The sequence below is a fragment of the Theropithecus gelada genome, chromosome 2 (genome assembly GCF_003255815.1).
Source record: "Theropithecus gelada isolate Dixy chromosome 2, Tgel_1.0, whole genome shotgun sequence".
In the NCBI taxonomy this organism is placed as follows: Eukaryota; Metazoa; Chordata; class Mammalia; order Primates; family Cercopithecidae; genus Theropithecus; species Theropithecus gelada.
In genome coordinates this window covers 52,735,124-52,751,879 of record NC_037669.1, presented here as the reverse complement: position 1 = coordinate 52,751,879, position 16,756 = coordinate 52,735,124, and the positions used below count along the sequence as shown (strand labels likewise).

Below are 16,756 nucleotides of genomic sequence, written 5' to 3'. Positions count from 1 at the left end.
GTGGACATTTGGGTTGTTTCCAATTTTTGACCATATGAATAACGCTGCCATGAACATTTGTGTACAAATTGTGTGACCATTTTTTTTTTTTTTTTTTTTTTTTTGAGACAGAGTCTTGCCCTGTTGCCCAGGCTGGAGTGCAGTGGTACGATCTCAGCTCACTGCAACTTCCGCCTCCCAGGTTCAAGCTATTCTCCTGCCTCAGCCTCCTGAGCAGCTGGGATTACAAGGCACATGCCACCACCACATGCGGCTAATTTTTGTATTTTTAGAGAGACGGGGTTTCACCATGTTGGTCAGGCTGGTCTCAGACTCCTGACCTCGTGATCTGCCCGCCTCGGCCTCCCGAAGTGCTGGGATTACAGGTGTGAGCCACCACGCCTGGCTGTGGACACATGTGTTTTAAACTCCTTTGGGCATACCTAAGGAGTGAAATTGCTGGCTGCTATGATAACTCTGTTTAATGTTTTGAGGAACTGCCAAACTTTTTCCAAGTGTACCCATTTTACATTTCCACCTGCAGTTTGTGAGGGTTCTGATTTCTCTACATCCTCATCAACATTTGTTATTGTCCATCTTTTTAATTATATTTATCCTACTGGGTGTGATTTGGTACCTTGGTTTTATTTATTTGTTTTGTTTTGGGTTTTTTTGTTTTGTTTTGTTTTGTTTTGTTTTTGAGACAGAGTCTTTTTCTGTCTCCCAGGATGGAGTGTAGTGGCGTGATCATAGCTCAGTGCAGCCTCAATCTCCCAGGCTCAATCAGTTCTCCCACCTCAGCCTCCTGAGTAGCTGGGACCACAGGTACGCACCACCACGCCTAGCTAATTTTTAGTAGAGATGAGGTCTCTCAATGTTGCCCAGGTTGGTCTCGAATTCCTCAAGCTCAAGCAGTCTTCCCGCCTTGGCCTCCCAAAGTGCTGAGATGATGGGCATAAGCTGCTATGCCTGCCTGGTACCCCAGTTTTGATATGCATTTTCCTGATGGTTAATGACGTTGAGTATCATATAGTCACTGCTGCCAGCCCATGCACTGTGTCCCCCCACTGTGCTGCCACCCTGCTCATCCGCCTGTCACAATGGAAGAAGAGATTGCCACTCTGGTCATTGACAATATCTCTGGCATGTGCAAAGCTGGATTTGCTGGGGACGACGCCCCCCGAGCTGTGTTCCCCTCCATCCTCAGGCACCCCCGGCACCAGGGCATGATGATGGGCATGGGCCAGAAGGACTCCTATGTGGGTGATGAGGCCCAAAGCAAGCGCGGCATCCTGACCCTGAAGATTGGGACTCTGACCCCATCAAGCATGGCATCATCATCAACTGGGATGATATGAAGATTTGGCACCACACCTTCTACAGCGAGCTGCGTGTGGCCCCGGAGGAGCACCTGGTGCTGCTGACGGAGGCCCTTGTGAACCCCAAGGCCAACAGAGAGAAGATGACCCAGATCATGTTTGAGACCTTCAACACCCTGTCCATGTACGTGGCCATCCAGGCCGTGCTATCTCTCTATGCCTCTGGACGCACCACTGGCATTGTTTTGGACCCTGGAGATGGGGTCATCCACACGGTGCCCATCTGCAAGGGCTATACCCTCCCCCACATCATCCTACGTCTGGACCTGGCTGGTGGGGACTTGACTGACTACCTCATGAAGATCCTCACTGAGCGCGGCTACAGCTTCACCACCATGGCTGAGTGGGAGATCGTGGGTGACATCAAGGAGAAGCTGTGCTATGTCACCCTGGACTTCGAACAGGAGATGGCCACTGCTGCATCCTCCTCCTCCCTGGAGAAGAGCTAGGAGCTGCACAACGACCTGGTCATCACCATCAGCAATGGGTGGTCCTGGTGTCTGGAGGCACTGTTACAGCCTTCGTTCCTAGGCATGGAATCTTGCAGCATCCATGAGACCACCTTCAACTCCATCATGAAGTGTGATGTGGACATCTGCAAATACCTACATGTCAACAAGGTGCTGTTCGGTGCCACCACCATGTACCCAGGCATCGCCAACAGGATGCAGAAGGTGATCACCGCCCTGGCACCTGGCACCATGAAGATCAAGATCATTGCGCCCCCAGAGCGCAGGTACTCTGTGTGCATCTGCGGCTCCATCCTGGCCTCACTGTCCGCCTTCCAGCAGATGTGGATTAGCAAGCAGGAGTACAATGAGTTGGCCCCTCCATCGTCCACTGCATATGCTTCTAAATGGACTGCAAACAGATGCATAGCATTTGCTGCATGGCTTAATTCAGAAGCATAAATTTGCCCCTGCCAAATGCATACACTTCATGCTAGCCTCATGAAACTGGAATAAGCCTTCAAAAAGAAATTGTCCTTGAAGCTTGTATCTGATATCAGCAGTTGATTGTAGAACTTGTTGCTGATTTTGACCTTATATTCAAGTTAACTGTTTCCCCTTGGTATCTGTAGAATACCTATCCATATCTTTGATTTCACCCCTTAGTACATGTGGCTTGGTCACTTTGTGGCTGACGTAAGAACGTGCTTGTGGAAGACAAGTCTGTGGCTTGGTGAGTCTACATGGCCAGCAGTCTCCGATCTGTGCAGGGGATTAATGTGTCAGGGCTGAGTGTTCTGGGATTTCTCTAGAGGCTGGCAAGGGCTCCTGAACCAGTGATTTCTGTCCTGCCAGTCTGTCAGGGTTGGAAAAGTCCAAGCCACAGGACCCACTTTCCTTTCTTAGCTGATGTTTTCCTGCCAGAACACCGTGGGCTGTTAACTTGCCTTGAGTTGGAAGCAGTTTGTATTTTCACCTGTAAATGTATTAATCCTTTTAATTTATGTAAGGTTTTTTTTGTATACAATTCTCAATTCTTGAAAGAGATGACAACAAATTTTGGTTTTCTACTGTTACATGAGAATATTAGGCCCCAGCAACATGTCATTGTGTAAGGAAAAATAAAAGTGCTGCCGTAAAAAAAAAAAAAAAAAAAAAAAATCTTTTTATGTGATTTTGGCTATTTGTATATGTTCTTTGCAGAAATATCTATTCAAATCTTTTGACTATTTTAGAATTGGGTTGTCTTTTTATTATTGAAATATATAAAAAAGTACTTTATATATTCTGGATACCAAACCCTTATCAGATATATGATTAGCAAATATTTTCTCCTGTTCTATGAGTTGAATTTTTACTCTATTGATAGTATCTTTTGAAACACAAGAAATTTTGTTAAAGTCCAAATGTGTTTATTTTTTCCTTTGTTGGTTGTGGTTTTGAGGTCATATCTGTTATCTAGTCTGAGGTCACAAAAATTTATGGCTATATTTTCTTTTAATACTTTTATAGATTTAGCTCTTATATTTAGGCCCTTCATCTATTTTGAGTTAATTTCTGTATGTAGTATGAAATAGTGGTCTAAATTCATTATTTTGGATATGGATATATGGTTGTCCCAGCACCATTTGTTGAAAATATTCTTTTTTCTCTCCATTGGCTTGTCTTGGTACCCTCACCAAAAGTCAATTGACCATAAATGTGAAGGTTTATTTCTGGGTTTCTCCTATTTATGTTTTTAGCTTCCAAGAGCTCTTTGTTTTTCTTCAATTGCTTCTTTATTCGTCCTGTTTTTCTATCATGGGTCATTGTCTTTGTGAAGATATTAATAATGGCTTTTAAAGCTTTCATTTCTCTGCATAGTCTCTATTTCTCCAGGTTACCTTTTTCCCTGTTCATGATTTTGATCTCTGTGTTTTGTTCCATAGTGTCTATTAAAATATGTATTATTCTCAATTGTCTGTTCAAGTTTAAAGACAGAGCACTAAAGCCTAATTGAAAGCTCTGTGTGTTTAAGTAGAGTTTACCAGCTGTGGACCTCACTGTCAGATGATCTAGTAGACCTTATCAATATGACAATATCTAAATTGTTTTTCTTAAGCAACTTAGAAAGCTCTCTATTACTCTTCATGGAAGGGTATAATCATGGCTCCCAGCATTCTGCAGTTTCAGTGTGGAGAGGACTGGGTTTTTTCAACTGTTAGAAAGTAAGTTTTCCCTTAGTTCTACATGTTTTCAGTAAAGCATCTGCATCTTCAAAAGTGTCTAGTGGTCCCTAGGCCAAAAACCCTGCTTTTTAACTTCTTCAGAGAATAAATTCTGGTTTCCTGTATGGATTAAGGGGCACCAAGGTGATGAGTCACCCAGTGAAGTAGAACAGTGGATATGACATAGAGGCCTAAGTGCTTCTTAAAAATCAGCTCACCTGTATGTATAACACCACTTCCAGAGACTTTTGGAGGTTCCATGGTATAAACCAGGCTGCTTTTTCCCACCGCTGGCTTAGGACTCAGCTTTCTCAAATCTGCAGTCAGTTACCATTCCCTCCATTCTCCAATATCCATAATTTTGTTGCTGCAATTTCTTCTTCCATTCTCTTCATCCTTGTGGATTTATAACTAAAAAGAAAACCAAAAATAAAGCAACCCTTTACATTTATTGTAGCTGGATTTCTGGAGGTAAAAAGTTAACTATTTGTGTTCATTCTGTCATCTTTAACCAAAAGACAGAATATTAAACAATATTTTTGCTATTGGTTTGTGATTTATGTTATATGTGCATTGGAGCCAAGGATAAAATCTTTGAAATTTGTTGAGGCTTGCTTTGTAAGCCTTGGATTGATTGATTTTTATAAATGTTTCATATGTGCTTAAGAAGAATGTACTGTATAATTGTTGGTATCTAAATAATTTGTTGGATCAAACTTGCTAATTATTATATAAATATTCACATACTTGGTAATTTTCTTATTCTTAATCTATCAATTATCTAGAGAAGTTTGTTAAAATCTACCACTTCAATTGTAGACTTGTCAGTTTCTCCTTGTAAATCTGTCAACTTTTGCTTATATCATATATTTAGAAGCTATGAATTAGGGCCATACATGTTACAGAGTAGTTCTATCTTCTTGCTAGATTACTCCTATTAATCATATATAATAGGCCTCTTTATTTCTCTATCAATGCTTTTTGCTATTAGTTCTGTTTTATCTATCATATAGTTTTATTTAATTTTAGCCTGGTGTATCTTTTTCTATCCCTTTACTTTCAGCCTTTCTATGTTTATCTATTTTACGTGTATCTCTTGCAAAATAGCCTATAAATGAATTTTTAGAATCAATCTGACAATATTTGTCTTAACTTGAAATTTTACATTTATTATAATTACTGATATGTTAGATTTATTTCTGCTGTTTGTATAATGCTTACTACTGTGTTTTAACTATTTATCATTTTCTTTTTCTTTCCTGCCTTCTACCAGATTACAAGCCCTCCCACTCTTTTTTCAGTCCATTAATTTGGAAGTTATATATTCTGTTTGTATTACGTTAGTGAATACTCTTAAAATTTTAAAGTTGCTGTTGACTTAAAGTCCAAATTCAGTCAAATTCTTTATTCTTCTCCAGAACAACTCCACAGTCTTGTTCTGATTATATGTTATTATTATCCAGTTTTTATACTTGTTTTTATATTCAAATTTGTTCTTTTTTGTTGTTCTGTGGCTTGGATTTATACAGGAGTCTTAATTCTGCCTTATGCAGACTCTTCCTCCTCCCTATATTTAGTTGATTGGACCAGGGGTAGACACTGGATCTAAGTCAGGCTAACCCCTGGAAACCTGAAACTGGGCCCAAGAGACACTAGTTGGACCTAGCGAAAAGCCAGAGATGAGAGAGAGGGAAAATTTGATTCCTGATGACTTTGCAGTTTCTGATTCCAGTTTCTCAAGAGTTGCAGCTTTGGAGTTCTCTTGAGATATTCCTGTATCCTTGCAATAAATTCTCCTTTTTTGTTAAAGTAATTTATAGTGGGTTTCTTTCTTGTTATCAAAGGAACTTGAAAATGCCATTCTCCTTCCCAGAATTACTAATTTTAAATTAATTATATCATTGCACATCTGTTTAGTACTTCATAGCTTACTGAATACGTACCGTCATTAATTATTCTCATCACAACAATGTGAATATTAATGGTTTTTCAACTAGATAAATGAGGAAACTGAGGCCCAGACTCATAAAATGATTGGCCCATGTTCTTAAAGATGTGGTTGATCAGCTTATATGAAAACCCAGGTGTTATTTTTAGCCCGGTGACTTCCTGTGCATCATTGCATTCTAAGTTAGCCTCAGGTTGTCACAAAGGTTGTTTTCATAACATAGAGCTTCATCTTCTCCAAAGAAATAGAATTGAGATTATAGGGAAAATCTTTTATATTAAATGCTTAGATAATATAATGAGAAATCTGTTATTCTATTTGGAGGAAAATTACTTTGGGTACAATTTATATGATATCAGTTGCTATGATATATGGTTTTTAATAATCAACACAGGTGGAGGCTTATAATAAAAGGGTGCCTTGCTATTATAGTAGAAGAATGAAATAACCTGCAGTCCACATTTATCTGTGAATGCTACTCAATTTTCTTTCTCCTTAGCCTTGCAGCTTTCTTTAAATTAGAAAATTAAATCTTCAGGGTCATTATTTTAAAAGATACTCTATTCTTCCTCTTCCCTGATAACAAATTCCTTATATATTAAGAATTACTGGAGCAATATTTTATCCTGTATATGGCCAGTGATTTAAAGGATGCTTTTCATTTCTGAAATTGCATTAGGAGTACATAAATGCTTTTTAAAAAATATTTATTCAGTAAAGCAAGTATGATACCTATTTGCAACACTAGGCCACATGTGAGATTTTTAAAACAATGAGTTAGTCACTGTCTTTAAAGAGCATATAGCTGATAATATTACCAGCCAATATTCTTTGAATACTTACTATTCGCCAGTCACTGTTGTAAATATTTTAGATCATATGTTAATTCACTTAATCTTCACAACAATCCTGTGAAGTATATACTATTATTATCACCATTTTATAGATAAGAATATTGAGGTACCTTTACAGAGAAGGTAGAGTAATAAGCTCAAGTCACATAGCTAGTAAGTTGTAAAGCCAGGACTAGAATATATGCCTGACTCGCGGCAAAGTTCATGCTTTTCCTTCTTATGCCATGCTGCCTTTAGAGCTGAGGAAAACAGTCTAGTGGGGAGGCTAATGAAATAAACCAGTGTGAGGCGATAAGTTCCTGGAGTAAGGGCAGTCATATCACCACATTTCTTGAATTTTCTCAGTAGTGATTTCGGATACTCTGCTTGTCTCTATGAGCCATGAAAATGTGAGGCAAAATCTTGTGTTTTAGTACATAGAGTAATTGCTTTTTGAACCTAGAAGTAATTATATTTCTTTTCTCAGACTGTGTGTACAAATTTTTGATTACACTAACATGATCACCATGGAAAGTGAGAATGGAGAAAAAAAAGATTTCAAGGGAATCATACTAATAATACATATTCACCTTTTTATCAGTCATTACTAGATAACATGATCACTGTGGGAAGTGAGAATGGAGAAACAAATGATTTCAAGGGAATCATACTAATAATACAACCTTGTTATCAGTCATTACTAGGTGTTAGACACTATGCTAAGTGTTTTACCTGTTTTAATTTAACCTCACAACAATTCTGTTAGGTAAGTGTTATTACTCACCAAAGCTAAGAAAGGTTAAGTAAGTTGTCCAATCTCACATGGCTCATTAGTGATAGAACTGTGTTTTGAACACAGGTCTATCCCATTACAGAGCTATTTGAAACTGCTTCTGGAAACAAATTTGATGTCACTCGAATAGCCCATGTTGCTAGGATTACAACATGTCAAATGCCTCTGTAGTGACAGATGGTTTGGATAACAAGATTGATTAAAGTTAACTTTGACCTGAGAAATTGTGTGGTTTTAGATGGAAGAAGAGGTGTTGAAGGAAGACTGAGCCAGCTGCTGACCAATGGGATATAATTTGAGAGGGAGAAGTGTTGGAAGTGGAGTTACAGTTTCCTCCCTGATTTTTTCCTTATTAACTTTACTACTCAGTGCAAGTTTGCAACAGGGCAGTCTTGCTACAGTATCTCCTCTGTGATCTAGTCTCCATACCTAGTTAGGTTAATCTGTAAAGTTAAGCATTGAGCTTGATATTAGTGACCCAATTAAGATGGTTTCACTCCCAAGAAAATTCATATAAGAATAACTCTAAGCATGGCCATAGATTTTAATCAAACCTTGCATAGAATTTTTTTTCTTTTTTTAAAAAAAATTATTTTTCTTTGAAGTTCCAGGGCACATGTGCAGGATGTGCAGGTTTGTTACATAGGTAAACGTGTGCCATGCTAGTTTGCCGCACCTATCAACCCATCCCGTAGGTGTTAAGCCCAGCATGCATTAGCTGTTTTTCCTAATGCTCTCCCTCCCCCACCCCAACCCCTGGCAGGCCCCAGTGTGTTGTTCCCCTCCCTGTGTCCGTATGTTCTCATTGTTCAGCTTCTACTTACAAGTGAGAATATGCGGTGTTTGGTTTTCTGTTCCTGTGTTAGTTTGCTGAGGATAATGGTTTCCAGCTCCCTCCATGTCCCTGGAAAGGACATGATTTCATTCCTTTCTATGATTACATAGTATTCCATGGTATATATGTACCACATTTTCTTTATCTGGTCTATCATTGAGGGGCATTTGGGTTGATCCCATGTCTTTGCTATTGTGAATAGTGCCGCAATGAACATATATGTGCGTGTATCTTTGTAATTGATCTATATTCCTTGGGGTATATACCCAGTAATGGGATTGCTGGGTCAAATGGTATTTCTGGTTCTAGGTCTTTGTGGAATTGCCACACCATCTTCTACCATAGTTGAACTAATTTACATTCTCATCGACAGTGTAAAAGTGTTTTTATTTCTCCGCAACCTTGCCAGCATCTGTTGTTTCTTGGCTTTTTAATAATCGCCATTCTGACTGGTGTGAGATGGTATCTCATCGTGGTTTTGATTTGCATTTCTCTAATGATCAGTGATGTTGAGATTTTTTTCATATGTTTGCTGGCTGTATGAATGTCTTCTTTTGAGAAGTGTCTGTTCATGTCTTTTGCCCACTTTTTAATGGGGTTGTTTTTTTTCTTGTAAATTTGTTTAAACTCGTTGTAGATTCTGGATATTAGACCTTTGTCAGATGGATAGATTACAAAAATTTTCTCCCACTCTGTCGGTTGGCTGTTCACAGTGATCATAGTTTCTTTTGCTGTGCAGAAGCTCTTTAGTTTAATTATATCCCATTTGTCAATTTTTGCTTTTGTTGCGGTTGCTTTCATCATAACATCTTTGCCTGTGCCTATGTCCTAAATGTTATTACCTACATTTTCTTCTAGGGTTTTTATAGTTTTGGATTTTACATTTAACTATTTAGTCCATCTTGAGTTAATTTTTGTATAAGGTTTAAGGAAGGGGTCCAGTTCAATCTTCTGCATATGGCTAGCCAGTTCTCCCAGCACCATTTATTAAATAGGGAATCCTTTCCTCATTGCTTGTTTTTGTCAGGTTTGTTGAAGATCAGGTGGTTATAGTTGAGTAGTCTTTTTTCTGAGTTCTCTATTCTGTTCCATTGGCCTATGTGTCTGTTTTTGTACCATTACCATATGTTTTGGTTACTGTAGCCTTTTAATGTAGTTTGAAGTCCAGTAGTGTGATGCCTCCAACTTTGTTCTTTTTGCTTAGGATTGTCTTGGCTATACAAGCTCTTTTTTTGTTTCATATGAATTTTAAAATAGTTTCTTCTAATTCTGTGAAGAATGTCAATGGTAGTTTAATGGGAATAGCATTGAATCTATAAATTACTTTGGGGAGTATGGCTATTTTCACCGTATTGATTCTTCCTGTCCATGAACATGGAATGTTTTTCCGTTTGTTTGTGTCCTCTCTGATTTCCTTGAGCAGTGGTTTGTAGTTCTTCTTGAAGCGGCCCTTCACTTCCCTTGTTAGCTGTATTCCTAGGTATTTTATTCTTTTTAGCAGTTGCGAATGGGAGTTTATTCATGATTTGGCTCTCTGCTTGCCTGTTGTTGGTGTATAGGAAAGCTTGAGACTTTTGCACATTGATTTTGTATCCTGAGACCTTGCTGAAGTTGGTTATCAGCTTAAGAAGCTTTTGGGCTGAGACAATGGGGTTTTCAAGATATAGGATCATGTCATCCGTAAACAAAGACAATTTGACTTCCTCTCTTCCTATTTGAATATCCTTTTTTCTTTCTCTCGCCTGACTGCCCTGGCCAGAACTTTCAGTATTATGTTGAATAGGAGTGGTGAAAGAGGGCATCCTTGTCTTGTGCTGGTTTTCTTTTTTTTTTTTTAATTATACTTTAAGTTCTAGGGTACATGTGCATAATGTGCAGGTTTGTTACATATGTATACTTGTGCCATATTGGTGTGCTGCGCCCATCAACTGGTCAGCACCCATCAACTCGTCATTTACATCAGGTGTAACTCCCAATGCAATCCCCCCCCCCCCCCCCCCGTGATAGGCCCCGGTGTGTGATGTTCCCCTTTCCGAGTCCAAGTGATCTCATTGTTCAGTTCCCACCTATGAGTGAGAACATGCGGTGTTTGGTTTTCTGTTCTTGTGATAGTTTGCTGAGAATGATGGTTTCCAGCTGCATCCATGTCCCTACAAAGGACATGAACTCATCCTTTTTTATGGCTGCATAGTATTCCATGGTGTATATGTGCCACATTTTCTTAATCCAGTCTGTCACTGATGGACATTTGGGTTGATTCCAAGTCTTTGCTATTGTGAATAGTGCCACAATAAACATATGTGTGCATGTGTCTTTATAGCAGCATGATTTATAATCCTTTGGGTATATACCCAGTAATGGGATGGCTGGGTCATATGGTACTTCTAGTTCTAGATCCTTGAGGAATCACCATACTGTTTTCCATAATGGTTGAACTAGTTTACAATCCCACCAACAGTGTAAAAGTGTTCCTATTTCTCCACATCCTCTCCAGCACCTGTTGTTTCCTGACTTTTGAATGATTGCCATTCTAACTGGTGTGAGATGATATCTCATTGTGGTTTTGATTTGCATTTCTCTGATGGCCAGTGATGATGAGCATTTTTTCATGTGTCTGTTGGCTGTATGAATGTCCTCTTTTGAGAAATGCCTATTCATATCCTTTGCCCACTTTTTGATGGGGTTGTTTGTTTTTTTCTTATAAATTTGTTTGAGTTGTTTGTAGGTTCTGGATATTAGCCCTTTGTCTGATGAGTAGATTGCAAAAATTTTTTCCCATTCTGTAGGTTGCCTGTTCACTCTGATGGTAGTTTCTTTTGCTGTGCAGAAGCTCTTTAGTTTAATTAGATCCCATTTATCAATTTTGGCTTTTGTTGCCATTGCTTTTGGTGTTTTAGACATGAAGTCCTTGCCCATGCCTATCTCCTGAATGGTATTACCTAGGTTTTCTTCTAGGGTTTTTATGGTATTAGGTCTAACATTTAAGTCTCTAATCCATCTCGAATTATTTTTCGTATAAGGAGTAAGGAAAGGATCCAGTTTCAGCTTTCTACTTATGGCTAGCCAATTATCCCAGCACCATTTATTAAATAGGGAATCTTTTCCCCATTTCTAGTTTTTCTCAGGTTTATCAAAGATCAGATGGCTGTAGATGTGTGGTATTATTTCTGAGGATTCTGTTCTGTTCCATTGGTCTATATCTCTGTTTTGGTACCAGTACCATGCTGTTTTGGTTACTGTAGCCTTGTAGTATAGTTTGAAGTCAGGTAGTGTGATGCCTCCAGCTTTGTTCTTTTGACTTAGGATTGTCTTGGAGATGCGGGCTCTTTTTTGGTTCCATATGAACTTTAAAGCAGTTTTTTCCAATTCTGTGAAGAAACTCATTGGTAGCTTGATGGGGATGGCATTGAATCTATAAATTACCTTGGGCAGTATGGCCATTTTCACGATATTGATTCTTCCTATCCATGAGCATGGTATGTTCTTCCATTTGTTTATGTCCTCTTTTATTTCACTGAGCAGTGGTTTATAGTTCTCCTTGAAGAGGTCCTTTACATCCCTTGTAAGTTGGATTCCTAGGTATTTTATTCTCTTTGAAGCAAGTGTGAATGGAAGTTCATTCATGATTTGGCTCTCTGTTTGTCTCTTACTGGTGTATAAGAATGCTTGTGATTTTTGCACATTAATTTTGTATCCTGAGACTTTGCTGAAGTTTCTTATCAGCTTAAGGAGATTTGGGGCTGAGACAATGGGGTTTTCTAAATATACAATCATGTCATCTGCAAAGAGGGACAATTTGACTTCTTCTTTTCCTAACTGAATACCCTTTATTTCTTTCTCTTGCCTGATTGCCCTAGCCAGAACTTCCAACACTATGTTGAATAGGAGTGGTGAGAGAGGGCATCCCTGTCTTGTGCCAGTTTTCAAAGGGAATTTTTCCAGTTTTTGCCCATTCAGTATGATATTGGCTGTGTGTTTGTCATAAATAGCTCTTAGGATTTTGAGATGTGTTCCATCAATACCGAATTTATTGAGAGTTTTTAGCATGAAGGGCTGTTGAATTTTGTCAAAGGCCTTTTCTGCATCTATTGAGATAATCATGTGGTTTTTGTCTTTGGTTCTGTTTATATGCTGGATTACATTTATTGATTTGCGTATGTGGAACCAGCCTTGCATCCCAGGGATGAAGCCAACTTGATCATGGTGGATAAGCTTTTTGATGTGCTGCTGGATTCGGTTTGCCAGTATTTTATTGAGGATTTTTGCATCGATGTTCATCAGGGATATTGGTCTAAAATTCTCTTTTTTTGTTGTGTCTCTGCCAGGCTGTGGTATCAGGATGATGTTGGCCTCATAAAATGAGTTAGGGAGGATTCCCTCTTTTTCTATTGATTGGAATAGTTTCAGAAGGAATGGTACCAGCTCCTCCTTGTACCTCTGGTAGAATTCAGCTGTGAATCCATCTGGTCCTGGACTTTTTTTGGTTGGTAGGCTATTAATTATTGCCTCAATTTCAGAGCCTGCTATTGGTCTATTCAGGGATTCAGCTTCTTCCTGGTTTAGTCTTGGGAGAGTATAAGTGTCCAGGAAATTATCCATTTCTTCTAGATTTTCTAGTTTATTTGCGTAGAGGTGTTTATAGTATTCCCTGATGGTAGTTTGTATTTCTGTGGGGTCGGTGGTGATATCCCCTTTATCATTTTTTATTGCATCTATTTGATTCTTCTCTCTTTTCTTCTTTATTAGTCTTGCTAGCGGTCTATCAATTTTGTTGATCTTTTCAAAAAACCGACTCCTGGATTCATTGATTTTTTGGAGGGTTTTTCATGTCTCTATCTCCTTCAGTTCTGCTCTGATCTTAGTTATTTCTTGCCTTCTGCAAGCTTTTGAATGTGTTTGCTCTTGCTTCTCTAGTTCTTTTAATTGTGATGTTAGAGTGTCAATTTTAGATCTTTCAGCTTTCTCTTGTGGGCATTTAGTGCTATAAATTTCCCTCCACACACTGCCTTATATGTGTCCCAGAGATTCTGGTATGTTGTATCTTTGTTCTCATTGGTTTCAAAGAACATCTTTATTTCTGCCTTCATTTCGTTATGTACCCAGTAGTCATTCAGGAGCAGGTTATTCAGTTTCCATGTAGTTGAGCGGTTTTGATTGAGTTTCTTAGTCCTGAGTTCTAGTTTGATTGCACTGTGGTCTGAGAGACTGTTTGTTATAATTTCTGTTCTTGTACATTTGCTGAGGAGTGCTTTACTTCCAATTATGTGGTCAATTTTGGAATAAGTGTGATGTGGTGCTGAGAAGAATGTATATTCTGTTGATTTGGGGTGGAAAGTTCTGTAGATGTCTATTAGGTCTGCTTGCTGCAGAGATGAGTTCAATTTCTGGATATCCTTGTTAACTTTCTGTCTCGTTGATCTGTCTAATGTTGACAGTGGGGTGTTGAAGTCTCCCATTATTATTGTATGGGAGTCTAAGTCTCTTTGTAAGTCTCTAAGGACTTGCTTTATGAATCTGGGTGCTCCTGTATTGGGTGCATATATATGTAGGATAGTTGGCTCTTCCTGTTGAATTGATCACTTTACCATTATGTAATGGCCTTCTTTGTCTCTTTTGATCTTTGATGGTTTAAAGTCTGTTTTATCAGAGACTAGTATTGCAACCCCTGCTTTTTTTGGTTCTCCATTTGCTTGGTAGATCTTCCTCCATCCCTTTATTTTGAGCCTATGTATGTCTCTGCATGTGAGATGGGTCTCCTGAATACAGCAGACTGATGGGTTTTGACTCTTTATCCAGTTTGCCAGTCTGTGTCTTTTAATTGGAGCATTTAGTCCATTTACATTTAAGGTTAATATTGTTATCTGTGAACTTGATCCTGCCATTATGATATTAACTGGTTATTTTGCTCGTTAGTTGATGCAGTTTCTTCCTAGCCTCGATGGTCTTTACATTTTGGCATGTTTTTGCAATGGCTGGTACCGGTTGTTCCTTTCTATGTTTAGTGCTTCCTTCAGGGTCTCTTGTAAGGCAGGCCTGGTGGTGACAAAATCTCTAAGCATTTGCTTATCTGTAAAGGATTTTATTTCTCCTTCACTTATGAAACTTAGTTTGGCTGGATATGAAATTCTGGGTTTAATATTCTTTTCTTTAAGAATGTTGAATATTGGCCCCCACTCTCTTCTGGCTTGTAGAGTTTCTGCCGAGAGATCTGCTGTTAGTCTGATGGGCTTGCCTTTGTGGGTAACCCGACCTTTCTCTCTGGCTGCCCTTAAGATTTTTTCCTTCATTTCAACTTTGGTGAATCTGGCAATTATGTGTCTTGGAGTTGCTCTTCTCGAGGAGTATCTTTGTGGCGTTCTCTGTATTTCCTGGATTTGAATGTTGGCCTGCCCTACTAGGTTGGGGAAGTTCTCCTGGATGATATCCTGAAGAGTGTTTTCCAACTTGGTTCCATTTTGCCCCTCACTTTCAGGCACCCCAATCAGACGTAGATTTGGTCTTTTTACATAATCCCATACTTCTTGCAGGTTTTGTTCATTTCTTTTTCTTCTTTTTTCTTTAGATTTCTCTTCTCGGTTCATTTCATTCATTTGATCCTCAATCGCTGATACTCTTTCTTCCAGTTGATCGAGTCGGTTACTGAAGCTTGTGCATTTGTCACGTATTTCTCGTGTCATGGTTTTCATCTCTGCCCGTTCGTTTATGGCCTTCTCTGCATTAATTATTCTGGTTATCAATTCTTCCACTCTTTTTTCAAGATTTTTAGTTTCTTTGCGCTGGGTACGTAATTCCTCCTTTAGCTCTGAGAAATTTGATGGTCTGAAGACTTCTTTTCTCATCTCGTCAAAATCATTCTCTGTCCAGCTTTGATCTGTTGCTGGCGATGAGCTGCATTCCTTTGGAGGGGGAGATGCGCTCTTATTTTTTGAATTTCCAGCTTTTCTGCCCTGCTTTTTCCCCATCTTTGTGGTTTTATCTGCCTCTGGTCTTTGATGATGGTGATGTACTGATGGGGTTTTGGTGTGGGTGTCCTTCCTGTTTGTTAGTTTTCCTTCTAACAGTCAGGACCCTCAGCTGTAGGTCTGTTGGAGATTGCTTGAGGTCCACTCCAGACCCTGTTTGCCTGGGTGTCAGCAGCAGAGGCTGCAGAAGATAGAATACTGCTGAACAGCGAGTGTACCTGTCTGATTCTTGCTTTGGAAGCTTCCTCTCAGGGGTGTACTCCACCCTGTGCGGTGTGGGGTGTCAGACTGCCCCTAGTGGGGGATGTCTCCCAGTTAGGGTACTCAGGGGTCAGGGACCCACTTGAGCAGGCAGTCTGTCCATTCTCAGATCTCAACCTCCGTGTTGGGAGATCCACCGCTCTCTTCAAAGCTGTCAGACAGAGTTGCTTGCGTCTGCAGAGGTTTCTGCTGCTTGTTGTTGTTGTTGTTATTATTGTTTAGCTGTGCCCTGTCCCCAGAGGTGGAGTCTACAGAGACTGGCAGGCCTCCTTGAGCTGCTGTGAGCTCCACCCAGTTTGATCTTCCCAGGGCTTTGTTTATCTACTTAAGCCTCAGCAATGGCGGGTGCCCCTCCCCCAGCCTCGCTGCTGCCTTTCGGTTAGATCGCAGACTGCTGTGCTAGCAATGAGGAAGGCTCCGTGGGCGTGGGACCCTCCTGGCCAGGTGTGGGATATAATCTCCTGGTGTGCCCATTTGCTTAAAACGCAGTATTGGGGTGGGAGTTACCCGATTTTCCAGGTGTTGTGTGTCTCTATTCCCCTGGCTAGGAAAAGGGATTCCCTTCCCCCTTGCGCTTCCCAGGTGAGGCGATGCCTCGCCCTGCTTCAGCTCTCGCTGGTCGGGCTGCAACGGCTGACCAGCACTGATTGTCGGGCACTCCCCTGTGAGATGCACCCAGTACCTCAGTTGATAATGCAGAAATCACCTGTCTCCTGTGTCGCTTGCGCTGGGAGCTGGAGACTGGAGCTGTTTCTATTCGGCCATCTTGCTCCGCGCCCCCTTTGTGCTGGTTTTCAAGGGGAGTGCTTGCAGCTTTTGCGCATTCAGTATGATATGGACTGTGGGTTTGTCATAAACGGCTCTTATTATTTTGAGGTATGTTCCCAGTACCTAGTTTATTGAGAGTTTTTAACATGAAGGTATGTTGAATGTTCTCAAAGGACTTTTCTGCATCTATTGAGATAATCCTATGGTTTTTGTCTTTAGTTCTGTTTATGTGATCAATTACACTTACTGATTTGAGTATGTTGAACAAGCCATGCATCCCAAGAATGAAGCTAATTTGGTTGTGGTGAATAAACTTTTTGGTGTGCTGCTGTATTCAGTTTG

At 39.8% G+C, this 16,756-nt stretch overlaps 1 protein-coding gene and 1 pseudogene across 1 annotated transcript in view; both read left to right on the top strand.

Moving 5' to 3' along the window:
• The window catches only part of SYN2 (synapsin II), a 184,130-nt gene that overhangs the window by 55,979 nt on the left and 111,395 nt on the right, over positions 1–16,756 (top strand). The gene's annotated exons all lie outside the window — the stretch shown is intronic.
• Positions 1,080–2,214, top strand: LOC112618452 (annotated as a pseudogene).